This window comes from Micromys minutus, assembly GCF_963924665.1.
Source record: "Micromys minutus genome assembly, chromosome: 8".
Classification (NCBI taxonomy): domain Eukaryota; kingdom Metazoa; phylum Chordata; class Mammalia; order Rodentia; family Muridae; genus Micromys; species Micromys minutus.
The window spans coordinates 25,704,415-25,720,243 of record NC_137977.1 but is presented as its reverse complement, the minus strand read 5'-3'; the positions used below and the strand labels follow the sequence as shown (position 1 = coordinate 25,720,243).

Sequence of the window (15,829 nt, the reverse complement as noted above, 5' to 3'; positions counted from 1 at the left end):
GCTCCTCAGTCTGGAACCTCTTTCTTTTTCTCCCTTTCTTTGGTTTTCTTTTCTTTCACTTTTTTTATTGGATATTCTCTGCATTTACATTTCAGATGTTATTCCCTTCCCCCAATCCCTTCCCCCTCTCCTCCCATTCCTCCATGAAGGTGATCCCTCTCCCAACCACCCTCTCCCACCTCAGCACCTTGGCATTCCCCTACACAGGGAAATCAATCTCTCTCTCTCTCTCTTTCTTCCTTCCTTCCTTTCTTCCTTTCAAGACAGACAGGGTTTCTCTGTGTAGCCCTGGCTGTACTGGATCTCACTCTCTAGACCAAACTCAGAGATCCGCCTGCCTTTGCCTCTGGAGTGCTGGCCTCCTTTGGGTCTCTAGGACTGACCATGTGGTATAGACAGTGTACAAACACATAAAAATGACAACTAACAGATGGCAGTGGGAGGGATGGAGGGTGAGAAGGTTCGAGAACACGAACGACTTTCTTCTGCCCTCTGGTTCACAGGTGCTGAGAACATTAGATCGCTAACGTCGCTTACGTAGATATTTCAGACAGGAAGGTGGGGGCATCGAATACTCCTGCCACAGACTGAACTGTTCAGAGAATTGTGAAATACACAAAGGCACTGGGCTGCTCCCCAGAAAGGGCTCATTTTGTGATCAACTTTCGGTGCATTCTCATTCTTTTTTGTTATTAGTTCATAAAGTCTTTATCTTTAATATAACTCATGTGGTTGTTGATGATGCTGAGGATAATGCTGTTATAGGTGTATGATGTATGAGTTCCAGTGTATATGAGTATATGTGTGTTATTAGTACAAACTTAAAAGGGGCATATTTTTCTCTAACCTGGCTATCTTTCAAATAATTAAATAATTAAAGATAGAGCCTTTAATGAAGTAAAGATATTTAATTAATTAAAGATAGAGCCTATTAGATTTATTTAACAAGCTTTAAGGCACAATAACTAAGCTGATATTGATCTATTCTAATCCTTTAAAATAACCTAGCTATTCCCCAGCCGAAATCCCTGAGATACTTGAATTTTAGTATTGGCCTGGCTTTCTCTGCTCTGTGTGTGTTCTCATGGTGGTACCTGTTTCTTCATCTGCATGGTGAATCCTCTCCCCACCCCCTCCTCCTAGCCTGGATTGGAAATCTAGCCCTATTATCTCTTCTGCCCAGTCACTGATTGACCAGCTTTTTATTTACCAACCGAAGGCAGGAGATTCTTAGAATAAGCATCACAATGCCATGTCCAGATTGCAAACAGATATGGGGCCGCAGAAACCAGCATTTGAATAATGTAAGGATAATCTTTACACAGTGCACAGCTACAGGATACCAATCGTGTGTGGTCAGAGGACAGCTCATGGGAGTCAGTTCTGTCTCAGTGCTGTGGGTATTGGGGTTGAACTTGGGTTCTTAGACTTGACAGCAAGCGCCTTTACCCACTGAGCCACCTTCGCAGCACCGCTGCGGTTTGTTCTGTAACACTTGGGATGGAACGCAGGATCGTGCACTTGCTAGGCAAGAGCCCCACACTAAACTATATAGCTTCAACTATCTTTTTATTGGGGGAGGGGAGGGCAGAATTTTTTTAAAAATATTTTTTCTTTACTTACATTTCAAATGTTATTCCCCTTTCCAGATTAGCAGGGGACAGAATTTTACTAATTCGTCCAAGCTTCCCTCAAATTCATTTAGTAGCTGAGACAGGTCTTGAATTTTATTCATCGAAGCAGAGTCTCTCAAGCAGACTCAAAGAAGAACTGGCTAGTCAGCCTGCTCTGGGGACCCATGATCTCTGACGTCTAAGGTTGACACGAGTAGACTGCCGTGCCCATCAGACATATATATGGTGCCTTACTTTGAATTTCTGTTGCTGTAACAAAATACTGTGACCATAAAGCTAGTTGGGGAAGAGTTGGGCTTACACTTCCACAGAACTGTTTATCATCCAAGGAAGTCAAGACAGGAACTCAAGGCAGAAGCTGATGAAAAAGCCATGAAAGCTTATTGGCTTGCTCAGCCTTAGAGAAGACCTCTAGCCCAGGAATGGCACCACCCACAATGGGCTGGGCTCTTGCCTGTCCGTCACTAAGAAAATGCTCTGCAGGCTTGCCTATAATCTCTATAAAGCGCGCTCGCTCGCTCTTTCTCCTCCCCTTCCCTCTCCCTTCTCCCTTCCTCTTCCTCTCTTTTCTCTCTCTCCTTTCTTCTCCTCCTCCTTCTTCACATCTAGACCTTCTCACTGACAGTAAGGAGCAAATGAGGCATCTTGGTATAATAGAGGGACCCACCAAACATGGCCGACCAGGGAGCGGAAGATCCAACAGCAACTAGAAGGAACAGGATCCTGGCACAGGGCAAGCAGATGGCTGGAGGCACTGCTGATGCCCGTAGGTTTCTGTGCCCTAGGTTGAATTTCTAAATAGTGTTGAGAAATACTCAGCATACCAACAACAGAGAGGGCAGCCGTCTCCAGAGAAAACACAAGCTACTTAGCACATTCTAGAGTACGGCGTGGCTCAGCTGAAAATAACTTACCACAGATATGACCAAAGGAGCAAGCCCTGGGTTCCGCTCTACACTCTGAGATGGCCATTTGCCTTTTGATGTATTCCATGTAAAAGAATGAACCAAGCCTGGGGTCATAGTTCAGAGGGAGAGGTTTATTCAGTATGTGCGAAGACCTGGGTTAGCCATGAAACACGTGTTGTCTAACGGAAAAGAAAATTCGTGCATCGTTTATAACAGTGTGTATGGTCATGTTCCTGTGAAGGAATACAAAGATAATGTTAAAAATGTAAAAAACAAAAACAAAGCAAAACAAAAAAAAAAAAAAAAAAACAGGAAGCAGTCACCAGCTCTGACATACAGAGCTAATTAAGAAGTGAGAGCTTGGGACTGGAGAGTTGTCTCAGTGATTAAGAGCACTTGTATCAATCAGACCCCCGGGTTTGATTCCCAGCTCCCACATGGAAGCTCACTGCCTTCTCAAAAACCAGGCACGCATGTGGTACACATACGGAAATACAAGCAGGCAAGAGGCTTATAGACACTAAATAGTACAATAAACTTAAGCTGGGGTAGTGGTGGCAAGCACCTTTAATCCTAGCACTTGGGCTAGCCTGGTCTACAGAGTGAGTTCCTGGATAGCTAAAGCTACAGAGAGAAACCCTGTCTCAGAAAAATAAATAACTAAATAAGAAAAGAAAGAAGAGAGAACTGAAAAACTTCCAGGTTTTTCAATGCTCCTGGGGAGGAAAAGCAGGGGGTTGTGAGAGGATAGGAAGAAACTTGGCTTTTTACAGCACATGTCACAGGAATATTGTGCTCCTTTAATTCAAGCCAAATGCAAAACAGAGAGATGAAGATGAGAGAGAGAGAGAGAGAGAGAGAGAGAGAGAGAGAGAGAGAGAGAGAGTAGGAAAGAGAAGGGGAAAGGGGAAAAGAAACAAAGAAAAGGAAGAAGTTTTCCTCTGGTGCTTCTCACTTAGTGTAGGCTCACATTATCAGGGAGACAGAATAGGAACAAGGTTCCTGCATTCACGCACTGGCCCTGACACCCATTACCTGTGAGATCTGGAGTAAGTCACCCTGTGCCTCAGTTTCCTCATCTGAAAACTGGGAGAGAATAGCGTCTCTACAGGAAACAACTCTCTCTTCAGAGCCTGGCAGTTTGCTTGGTACTAAGAGGAAAGCTGTTGTTACCACAGCGTGGTTGATTGTTGCCGGCGTTTGGTAGTTTCTCAGAGGACTGTTTAACTTAAAAAAAAAAAAAAAAAAAAAAAAGGCCAGACTCAGTGGCACACACCTTTAATCCCAGCACTCAGGAGGCAGAGGCAGGAGGATTTCAATGAGTGTGAAGCCAGCTTGGTCTACACAGAGAATTTGAGGACATCCAGGAACATAGAAAGACCCTGTATTTAAAAACAAAAAAGCAAACAAACAAACGGCATCTGTTCTCAGGTGGATGCATAAGAAATTCATCTTGTGGAATTCCTGGGAGAAAGGCCGACAGGCATCGGAGGGAGGCCGAGTCAGCCAAGGTCTACACAGGAGCCAGGAGCCATCCCTGTCCAGTCAATAGCAAGAGCCGGATCCAAAGACCTGATGTAATGCGGACTATTAACTATGTAACTGAGGGGTGAACAAAAAGATACCCTAATTTTCCGTGCAAGCAGTAACTTCAGGAAGTAGTAAATCATCCCTCGGGCCAGGGAAACAAAGAAAAGACTTGGAATGAAATTATTAAAACTTGAGGGGCACTGTTGGCTGGTGTCGGCATCTTTGAAGAGCCATGATGGAGCACGGTCCAGAGCGGCCGTACACCACGTTCACCGTCTCAAGAATGTGCTGCTGTCCTGGGAGGAAGATGTCTTTGGGTGCTACTCATTTGTAGGTGGCATAATCCCTAGGAATAATTAGGTCCCTCACTGGTCCTTGCCTCTCTGGCCTTACCTTCCTGCCCCGGCTATGGGAAGAGTCTAAAGTCTAACTGCTGTTGGGAGCAGAAAGAAAATACAGTATTAAACAGCCACTGATTTCCACCCAGTATCTATTTCACCTGTTGGATTTCACTCCATTCAAAGAATTACCTGATTAAAAAAAAATATATATTAAAAAAAGGAAACCTGACATTAGCTGTTGAATTTGACCTGTGACAGTTGCTTAGAAGAGTTCAGTATTTTATTTAGCTGCAGAGTGAATGGAAGAAAGAATTCATGCATGGGTGTGAACTGAAACCTAATGGACCACAGAGGGCACAACTCATAAGATCTCCAGATATTGTGAAGAGAGGGATCAGACATTGCAAAGACCTGAGGTACAAGAGAGCCTGGTGTGTTCTGATGAAGCGTCTGCACCCGGGAGCTGTGGGCAGGGCTCCACAGGCTATGAAAAAGGGCTGTGGCTTTTTCTGTATGCGAAGGGGCCAATGACGTTCTGTAGCAGAAGTTAGAGTCTGTATGTTAACCTTTGAGATATCCTCCTGACCTCAGGGAGGAGAGGTTCTGACTGACCATCACGAGCCAAGTGGGAGGAAGGCATTGAGCCATCCTTTAGGGTCTCCATGACAAACTACCACAAACATGGAGCTTACAAACACCATTAACTCATCTCCCAGCTCTGGATGGGAGAGGTCTGGCATCTTGGTGTGTGCAGTGTCACCCTCCCAGTGGCCCTGGGTCCTCTTGGGCTAATACGGCAGCAACATCTGGCCTTCTCCCCTGAATGCCTGTGTTTCTTGGCTCTCTGTACAGGCTTTAGGGCCTATCCACTTATGTGTGGTACGTGACCCCATCTCCTGATTCTTGCCTTAATTATGTCTCTAAAGACAAATTTTCCAAAATTCATAGATCAGACCTTCCCTCACACCTGAACTGAGCTACAGACCAGATGGAGGCATTTCCACATTCTCTGACCTCCTACACCCTGGGTCCCCTTGACCAGAGGTACAGTTGGGAGCATCTTGGAGAGCTGGAACACTTCAAGGTGGAACCATACCCAGACCTCGAGGCTCCAAAGATCATGGCCACCAGACTCAAACTAAAGGAGGAACGAGTTGGGGCTTGGTTTATCCAGCCATCCTTGGCCATCCTTGGCCAGGCTGCAGCAGACTGCCCGGGATGATACCTCTTCTCCTTCCCACAAAGCCCTCTGCTGCCAGCCACCAAGCTGGAAGTGCAGGCTCATTCCCACCAATCCCCTGAGTCCTCAACCAGCTGTAAGCACAGTTGCTGATCCTCCTTCCCCATGGGGCCACTCCAACATGTAGCACACAAACTGCTTCCCCCAACTCCCTTCCCTTTCAGACTCCTGACTGACCTCAGGGTCCATATTTGAATTCCTGGGTGCCAGGACAGATGGCACTGGATAGACATGGTATGCCAGATGCTGAGTCTCCAACTGGGCCTCCACTAGAACTTTCAGAGCCACACCTCAGAGGTCCGTCTCTGGCTGAAGCCTGTGGTTCCAGGTCTTTTAACAGCCTCCCCTTAAAGGTGGTATACTTCAGGCTAGCTGTCAACAAGGTCTGTCACAGTATGGCACTGACTTCTTGCCTCTTCTTCCCAAGGCATGATTCCAGACTTATATATATATACCTCCGGAACAACCATTTTCCATGAGATTAACTCTAACATTGCTAGCTTCTTTTCCTTTGTGACCTTGATCATGAGTATTTTATGTTTAAATACTTGTTTGTTTGTTTTTGGTCTATTGGGGCTTCTGAGGCTTCTGTTTGGGGATTTAGATCTGGGAGTGGCTCACTGATGAGATGAAATTGTTGATGACTAAAATTGGTTTAAAAAAAAAGATAAGTGTTGCTTGTCACAAGCTTTCCACAGAAGGTGACATTTGCAGTTAGTGGGGGTGGTGAACAGTAGGACAGATTCTTTGAGAAGTGCACAATTCAACCCACTGGAGAGATCAGTGAGGAATCACACAATATGTGAATGACAGAAATCAGTGGGCTGCAGCAGGCATGACAGCAGAAACGAAGGGGTGTGGACAGGATGGGTAGATGGCATGCTGCTTAGGGGTCTCCACAGAAACACACACGCTTACATGCAGATGTGCATATATTTATTCTCTTCTTTCTACATATTTGCATGTGTGTGCACATATTGTTATACACATAGGTCTTAACTGTTCTGTTGCTATGAGGAGATACCATGACCATAGCAACTCCTATAGAAAAATGCATTTACTTGGGGCTTGCTTATAGTTTTAGAGGATTAGTCCAGTACCATCATGGCAGGATGCAGACAGGCATGGTGCTGAAGCAATAGCTGAGAACTTTACATCCTGATCCACGGGCAGCAGGTAGAGAGACAGAAAGAGACACGTGACATACACATCTCCCAATCATTCTCTGACAGCTCATCAGTTAGGGACTAAGCAAGCAAATATATCAGCCTACGGGGGCTAATCTCACTGAAACTATTATAACAGATATAAGAAATTGTCTCACATGATTATGGAAGCTGAGTATCCCCAGAGCTGCAGTTGGAAAGCTAAACATCCAGGAGGGTCACCATAGTGTGTCAATATGGACCTGAAAAGGTGAGGATCAGGAGAGCCAAGGACCGGCAATCTCCAGCCCCCAGAAGAGTCCAGGAAAGACCAGTGTCCCAGCTCAGCAGGTAGGCAGTGGAGTCCCCTTTTAGGCATCCTTATTAAACCTTTGAGTGAGTAGATTCGACTCAACCACACTTGGGAGGCGTGATGGTTGATCTTGCTTGTCAACTTGGTTGGACCTAGAACCAAGTAGAAGATGCACCTCTGGGTTGGTCTGTGAGGATAGTTTCTAGAACGATTACCTGTGAAAGGAAGACTCCCCTAGTAAGAGACGCACGGGGAAAGTTGTTACCTTTTGCCTGTTTGCCTTAACCACCTGTTGATAACTACATCTATTCTATTGCTGCTACTGCCATTCCCTGCCAGGAGCAAATCCAGCTTCTTTAGCTTTCAATAGTGGCTTTCCAGGACAATCCAGTCCTTCAACATTGGGTTGGGACTGCTGAGGTCCAGCCTCTCGGACTCAGAAACTGTCAGATGCTCAGCACCTCCAGTGTGAGAACAACCAGTATATACTCAGTAAGCCAATTGGACAAATTCCCTTTGTGTATTCATGCTGTTGGTTCTGTGTCTCTAGAGAACCCTGTCTAACACAGGAGAGCAATCTACTTCACTTACCTCACAGATTCAAATGTTCCCAACCAGAAACACCCTTACAGACACAGCTGGAATAATGTTTGGCCGTCTGTGGTCCCATCAAGAGTGACCCCTGGGCTGGAGAGATGGCTCGGTGGTTAAGAGCACTGACTGCTCTTTCAGAGGTCCTGAGTTCAAATCCCAGCAACCACATAGTGGTTCACAACAATCTGTATTGAGATCTGATGTTCTCTTCTGGTGTGTCTGAAGACAGCTACAATGCACTTACATATAATAAATAAATCTTAAAAAAAAAAAAGTGACCCCTAAGAGAGGAAAAAAAAAAAAAAAAAAAAAAAAAGAACTGAGGAATCCCATGGTCCAGGAAGAAGTGCAGACTGAGTGACCCGATTTAGGAACAAATAGTGAGGGGAAGAGAGGGGACATGATGAGGTGAGAGGCCAGGGACACTGGAGAGCAGCGAGGTGAGGCCTCAGCAAAGTTCACCTCTTACAGATTTTCCTCCCAGCCGTTGAACGTGGCTCTTGCCAGATGCAGGGAGTAACCTTCTGTTGAGGACAGTACTATCCCCAACAATACATGGGTATCCTCTGTTGGATCAGTACCGTTCCCAAGCAGATAAACCAGGACAAAGCTGGGTCCTAGACAATATCCTTCCCTGGGAATGGAGTCTTTGGACCTTCCTCTCACACTCTCCTCCAGTTGAGGCACTGACAGGGAATGCCCACTTGGCTCTGGTAAGCATATCACAACTGTGAGTCTGTGAGTCTGTGAGGGGTTCTGGCTCAGTCTCTGCTTAGGTTGCAGCCTAGATGCAGGCAGGAGCTTCAGTCGTTTGGAAGTTTCCAAGATGGCTCACTGTCAAGGTAGTTATTAAGAGAGCTTTGTCTCTTGCTGGTTATTGGGTAGGGACCTAGATTCTTTACCATCTGAGCGTCTTCACAGGGCTTCTTGAATGTCTTCACAATATAATTATTATTTTATTGGGTTCTTATACTTCTACCACCTTTCCCACCCTTATTCAACTCTAACCTCTTCTAAACCCCACCCCCTCAAAACCAGGTAGGAGAAAAAGAAGATTAGAATGGAAAGGAAATGTAGACCTCAATAGGTTACCATATTAGTTAGGGTTCCATTGCTGTGAACAGACACCATGACCAAGGCAACTCTTATAAGGACAACATTTAATTGGGGCTGACTTACAGGTTCAAAGGTTCAGTCCATTATCAAGGTGGGAATACTGCAGCATCTAGGCAGGCATGACATTGAAGGAGCTGAGAGTTCTACATCTTGTTCAGAAGGCAAACAGGAGAAGTCTGACTCTTCCACACTGAGCAGAGCATCAAAGCCCACCCCTACAGTGACACACTTCCTCCAACAAGGCCACACCTCCAAACAATGCCACTCTCTGGGCTGAGCATATTCAAACCACCATACTTACTTTCTGCTGATTAGAGTTTTAGGGTTCCTTTGGGGCAAATCCAAAATTTGTCTTCAGAATATCCATAAGTCCAGCAGACCATCACCAGCAAGTGCAGCAGCAGCAGCCCCTGCCGCCACTGCCACCGCCGCCACAGGCCCTCTCAGGGTTCTGGCATTTATACCCCCTCCATAGTCCCCAAAATTAATCTATCTGTAGCTGGCAAAAATTATACCCCGCCCCCCCAGAGCATGAGACAACCATAGTTAACTGCTGTGGACAAAGCGAAGCAGTCCATATTCCACACCTGGTATTAAAGCAAAAGCACATTCATGTGACATAATTGGGTTTTTAAAGAAACCAAAACTTTCATTACAGCCTCCTTATGGGTCTATGCACTAAAAGTTTTAGTGTAGCATAGAAGTTGGTAAATCTTGGCTGGAAAGAGGTCACTTGTTTGGGGCATAGAATTTTACTGTTACAAAGTTGTATTGATGTCTCTCTGTATTGTCTTGGCTCCTTAGGCTGCCCTGAGGTTGTTTCAGGAGAGACCACAGGGCTGGAAAGTCTAAACTATTTACGATCTGCCCTTTATGGAAAAAGTTCCTGTACTAGCTAGTTTTATATATACTTGACACAGGCTAGAGTCATTTGGGAAGAGAGAAAGCCTCACTTGAGAAAAAATGAGCAAACAAACAAACACCAAAAAACAAAACCAAATGATCCCCGATCCTACCGGATTGGCTGGCCTTTGGGCACGAGTGTGGAACATTTTTCTTAATTGGTGATTGATGTGGGAGGGTCACTGGGCAATGCTACCGCTGGGCAGGCAGATAGTGCTTAGTACTGTAAGAAAGCCGACTGAGCAAGACAGTGAGCAACCTTTCTCCATGGCCTCTGCGAGTAATTCTTACTTCCAGATTTCTACCTTGTATTCCTGCCCTGACTTCCCTAGATAATGAACTACAAAGTATAAGACAAAATAAACTCTTTTTTTTCTCTAACTTGCTTTTGATAGTGTGATTTTTCTCACAGCAAGAGAAACCCTAAAACAGAAGCCAAGAACAGGAAGCTCACAAAGTCAGGCCTCAGGACAGGACAAGGTGTAGGGGAGGGGAAAGCATTTCCTGGGATTCCTGATTCCCCCTGCTGAGTTTCTTCCTTGGGATGACCTATATACCCAGACTATGTTATGAAATCCCAAACAACCACTCACCATCGATGATGTTGTTTCCCGTTGCTAATGGTCTTCATCTCTTGAGTTTCCCAGCTCTCAAACGGCAGGGGAGGAATCTGATGGGACTTGGATCAGCTTAGACTGGAACCGCCCATCTGCTCCTCCATCAGGAGCCCATCTCTCCTGATCAATCCCTGGGGTCAGGTGGCATTGTCACTTGGACCAGAGTGTACTGCTGCGCAGCGGAAGTAATATGGAGCCCTGGCTTAGAGGGGGACAAAGTGGCAAGGGCCAGAGCCTGGTCACTACGCTTGTGCAAGATCTAGACTCTTCTTACAGCTGAGGGCAATCATCGTGTGAGTCACACCTGACCAGAAAGCCCACATCTGGGTGCTCAGCATGCCTCTTGTGAGGGGACTAGAGCCCAGGCACTGCAGGAGAGTAAGGGGACAAGAGAGCCACATCAGGAGTGGCACCTGGTGGGGTGCAAAGGTCATGACCCTGTGAACCAGAAGAACCAGCTTGACAGAACATGTCTGCGTCTTGAGTTCTGCTGCAAACAACTGCTAAAGAGTTACCCCCACCCCCACCCCTGCGCCTTTCTACCCCAGACCTCAGATTCCCCAGTGAGTGATTTCCCCTCTGGCTGGGCTTCTCAGAGTGGCCACCAAACTGTGACTTTCTTAAGGACCTATTGCTGGGCTACAACCTAGAGCTGCTGATTCCACCTGCCTTAAGGCCTAAGAATATGTATTTGTATGCAGAAGTAGCTCCCAAGGGATGCTGATGCTGGAAGGCTGGACCATACTTTGAAAGCCTTGAGTCCATCAGCAGCAAGACTCTTTCCAGGCGGAGCAGGACGAGCCTAATGATTCCTGGAATTAGGTTTGATGAGCCTCCTTGTCAGTGCAGAGAACTTGGGGCATGGGCCAGGGGAAGCTCCTCCCTGGTTCATCCAGCCTCCTCTGAGTCTTATAAAGAGCCAGCAGTATCCTTACCATTACCCCCTTTTATGCCTCACCCCCACAAGGACTGTGTTTCCAGAATCCTGAGCTCCAGAAGTACTCAGTCACCTTCCCAGCCTGCTGGAAAATGTTAACTTTCTATTTTTCCCCTTGGCCAAATTTTGTGGGCAGCGTGGCTCCCCAACACGTAGGCCACACAATTGGCCCTCTCACTCACTTCCTTAAAGGTGATCCCATGTCGGTGCGCTGTCCATGATAAACAGCTCAGACTGGGCAGCCCAGACCCAGGGGAAGCCAGCCTGCTGTGGATCTGGAAAGTTCCCTTCGCACAGATAGAAGGCCTGACTGGCCCAGGTTGAGGCCAAGCCACAAGCTTGGGGCTGGGGGGGTGGGGTAGGGGCAGCTCAGAGCTTTGCTCTCCACTAATGCTGCAAATTGCTTCTGCCTGCAGGGCCCTGCCAGCCCGGAAGGAACCCAAGGAGCTGGAACCCTGAGTGACAGCTGAGTGGGGAGACAGACTTCATCATCCCACTAAGTCAGTAAGAGGTTTCTGAAACAGGTGGCTCAAATTTCCTTGAAAACCCAGAATAATCCCCCATCTGAAGTGTGTGTGAATCTTGTTGTCACCACTTAGTATTAATGGGCAGGCACCACCAAAGGAAAAAGGGCTTGTCGGCTGCATTTTTGCACAGTGGCTTAAGAAGCTCAATAAAAGTTTAAACAAATATTAAAACAAACAAACACACACACAGAGTCAGGGTAGTTTAAACGAACTTCCCAAGCACTTTACCTACGGTAGGAAGAAATTATAATAAAACATCAGGGCAAAAATAAACCTCATGTGGGAATAAAAATAGAGCATAAAATGCCCTCTTACAAGTAAACCGCTCAGTGCGATCTATTTCCTAACAACATATCACAGTGCATGAAGTTTTCATAGTCCTGAAGCGTACTTGGGCATTAGGAATGTTGACTTTAAAAATTTCATATTTTATATGTTGGGAGTCTGTGTTTTTCCCAGAAATCTTATAGACCACTATAAAAACACCACACCCCCCCGCCCCCGTCCCTCCCAAAAAAGACTTTCTAAACTTCGACATAATTCTTCCAAACCGAATGTGTGGCTTATCACGTGACCCCGAGTTCCATTTCTCGAGGCGTTCGAAGCTCTAGCCCACTGCTTGGGTCCAGCCCTGGTGAAGAATCAGTGTAGGGCTGAGATGGAGAAAGATTTGCTCGGTCCATTCTGAGAACCCAGGGGTGGAGTTGGCGACGGAAAGACTGTGGTCCTTGGGCCGAGGCTTGTCAAATCCTCCCACCTCAGGCTTAGCTGAACCGGATATACTGAGATTATCCGGGAGGAGTGCTAGAAGATTGCTTTCAAGCACAAAATAAAGAGAAGGCAGGCAGGAGAAGGAGAGAGAAAGAGAGACAGGGAGGGGGGATGGGCGGGATGCTCCCTGTCCGGATCATCTTGAAGAGGTGTCCCACACTTGCTTTGTTGAGCCGTCCTGATAGATCCTGACTTGCTAAGAAGAGGGGGGGGGAATCAAAAATGACCTCGTGGACCCACAGTTCCCTCCTTCGGTGGAAGATTTATGTCACACCTCAAAGGTGAATTGCCGGGAAAGGCTTTTCTGGCAGGGTCTGAGTGGAGCAGCCTGGTACAGCCTCGTGTCTGGCTCCGAGCAAGGGCTTCCATGGGAACCTAAACTGGCCTCAGAAAAGCCAGCCTCCCCCTTCTTCCCAGGTCATGCTGAGGACGCCTACGAAATACTGTGGCACCACACACAGGAGCCCCAGGACAGCAACGGGGAGGAAGGCGGCCACCGGTTCACACAAGTACAGACACACGAGTGTAAATAAATGTATAGGTAGGAATTCCATATGTAGACATATGTACAGATACGCTTGTACTTGGCCAGTTAATTATGACCTCCTGAGTCGACTGAAAAGTGACTCATCGGTTGGCAAGACCTGGACACACATGGCAGAGACGCAGGCCCAGTAATCTCTCCAGAGTGCAACGTAGGCTGAGAGAGAGCCCCACAGACCAAGTGTGAGGAGGTCTTGTCCAGAGGGCAAGCCCAGACTGAAAAATGCAGCTCCTCTCTCTAATCTGCGTATGCTGATTGTGTGAGAAGCAAATACCAGCAGACTTGGGGGGAAAAATGTTTCTGTTCCTTTGACTCGGCTCGGAGCCACCCGCTCCAAAGTGGAAGGAGGAAGAAAAGGAAAAGATTCTAAAGCTATTTTGTCTGGCTCACTGGACCCTTTGCCTCCTTAGCCTCTGGAAAAGGGGTGGAGCTACGGGGGGGGGGGGGAGTCTCTACTGAGGACTTAAAACATTCCCTTCAATTTCCCACCAAAAAAAAAAAAAAAAAAAAAGTTCCAAAATCGGAAACTGGCCTTGGTTCCCCAGGGCAGAAATTGAGAGCTCAGCTCTAAACCACTTCCTTTGCTCAGTAACAATGCACGAAGGAATTTCCACAAATCCCCTTAGCTGTCATGGCTTCCGCTCCTGGACTGGGGCAAAGACAGCCTGGGACATTCCAGCCCTGCGCCAGCACAGCACACCGTTTGATCTGTTTGGCTCCTGGACCAGCCTTGGAGAACCTCAGCATTCATTTCCCTTCTTCTGCATTTCCTCCTGGAGTGAGACACAACCAGAGCTGACCAAGTGTGGGAAGAGGCCCAGCCCAGCTTTTGCAACGCCCCAGAGGTCTCTTCTGCAGCTCTGGAGAACAGAGGACTGGGTGAACTTACCAAGGCTGGAAGTGAAACTCGGCTTATAACCGGACCGCACACACTTGTAGCTGTGCCCTGTGCTGGTGGTATCTGATCTCTGATAGTCACGAATCCTGTAACCTTAGAGCCAGAGGCAGAACAATTATGAGTTTAAAACCTCAGTGTCTTCATCCCCCAAGAACATTCCCCCAAGCCTGTTTGTGCAGACCACACTTTCCAAGTGGACTGTGTTCAAGTTCATCTCCAGCACAGTGGAAAATCACACTGCCAATGTCTGTGAACTCCCCAGGGGGCTCCCGGAGATCACTGCCAATTCCCAGCTCACTAGAGGCTGGAGGGCTGGATCTGAGCAGAGGTCAGAGGAATGATGTCTTGGACCTCACTCGGTGACCAGCAGAGTCTGAGCTCAGAAGCACAGTCTGTTTGGTCTAGACTTAACCCCAAACTTCTGAAGTGCGTTAGGAGGAATCATCTTCTTTTTTGAAGCCTAAATTTCTCTATGTGGAAAAGGGGCACACATATGAACTAAGCTGTGTTCCCTCAAAATTTGTTGAAATTCTAACATCTGGTGTAATTATTCTTGCAATTCTTTAAAAAATAATAATAAATTTTTGTCTGTTTGTTTATTATCTTTTGTGAGGTTGTGTTTCACAGTGTGCTCCTGAGGGACAACTTTGTGAAGTTGATTCTCATCTTGTACCTATACTTTGGTCCAGGGGATCAAGCATAGGTTTTTGTCAAAAGTACTTAGCAATTGCTTTTACCCATCAAGCCATCTCCCCCACCTTGGTATGGCTATGCTAGGAAACAACGTGTCAGGAGTTAAATTATGTCACAAGCAAGGGAATCAGTAAGAATCCCTGAGAAGGGGGCTTCAGGAGAACACAAGCAAAAAAAGGTGGCTGTCTACAGAGTAGAAGAGGTCTCATAAGAAACCAACCCTGCCAACATCGGGATCTTGGACTTCCAGCTGCCAGAACTGTAATGAAATCATTTTTTTGCTGTTTAACCAATCCAGTCTCCTGTGTTTTGTTACAGCCATTCCAGCAAATTTATTCTAAGGGGATAGACTGAGTCAGTCAGTGCTCTCTGATGTGTGCAGTGTGCTGTGCTTCATGGAGCAGGAGCCCCAGCATGCTAGGCATAGGCTTCTTCTCCCTTGGTCTCACAAAGTAGCGTCAGCACCTGCTTTGGCTGTTTTATTTTTTGTTTCTGTTTTTTTGTTTGTTTGTTTGTTTTGTTTTGTTTTTGTTTTTTTTTTTTTTTGTTTTTTTATGCTGGAGCTTAAGGGCATTAAAAAAAATTAAAAGATGTTTCCTCAAGGAGCTAAGCCAGTGCCTGCCATATTTGTGTCCTGAAGGAATGGAGTCACACGATTCAAGCACCTTCTCACCTTTATGGGTCTGTGGCTTGGGAGCAGTCTTGGGTGCCGACATGAATGTTCCATTTAACAAGTTCCAAGGTGTCTGTCTCACTCCCTGTGTGAGTCCTCCCCTGAGTCCCACAAACATGGGCTACTTACTTCCTTTATGTTACTGTGGCTTTCTCAGAAGGATTTGACTCTAAACTCAATACATCTTAGGGGGAAAAAAAAGGAGAAAAGCTTCCACGTCAGCACCTCTCCACACTCAGCTAGAGATTTGCTTATATAGCGAGGAAGCCACCTCTCCCATCCGGGAACTGGGTCAATGGCTGTTTCTGAACCCTCCTCAGGATTCTGTACACCCCTCAAATGGAGCTCAGGCGTGTTGTTCATCTTTCTTTCTGTGTCTTATGTATATATTTGGATGGTGCTCACTTAAACACTAAAGTGAATTTATATAAAATGGATGCATGGT

General features: G+C 46.5%; 1 pseudogene across 1 annotated transcript; it reads left to right on the top strand.

Moving 5' to 3' along the window:
• Positions 1–5,401: 5,401 nt before the first annotated feature.
• On the top strand, positions 5,402–5,746 carry LOC308423271 (homeobox protein Crxos-like; annotated as a pseudogene). Its single transcript has one exon. The product of its transcript is annotated as a homeobox protein Crxos-like (transcript).
• The last annotated feature ends 10,083 nt before the right edge of the window (positions 5,747–15,829 follow it).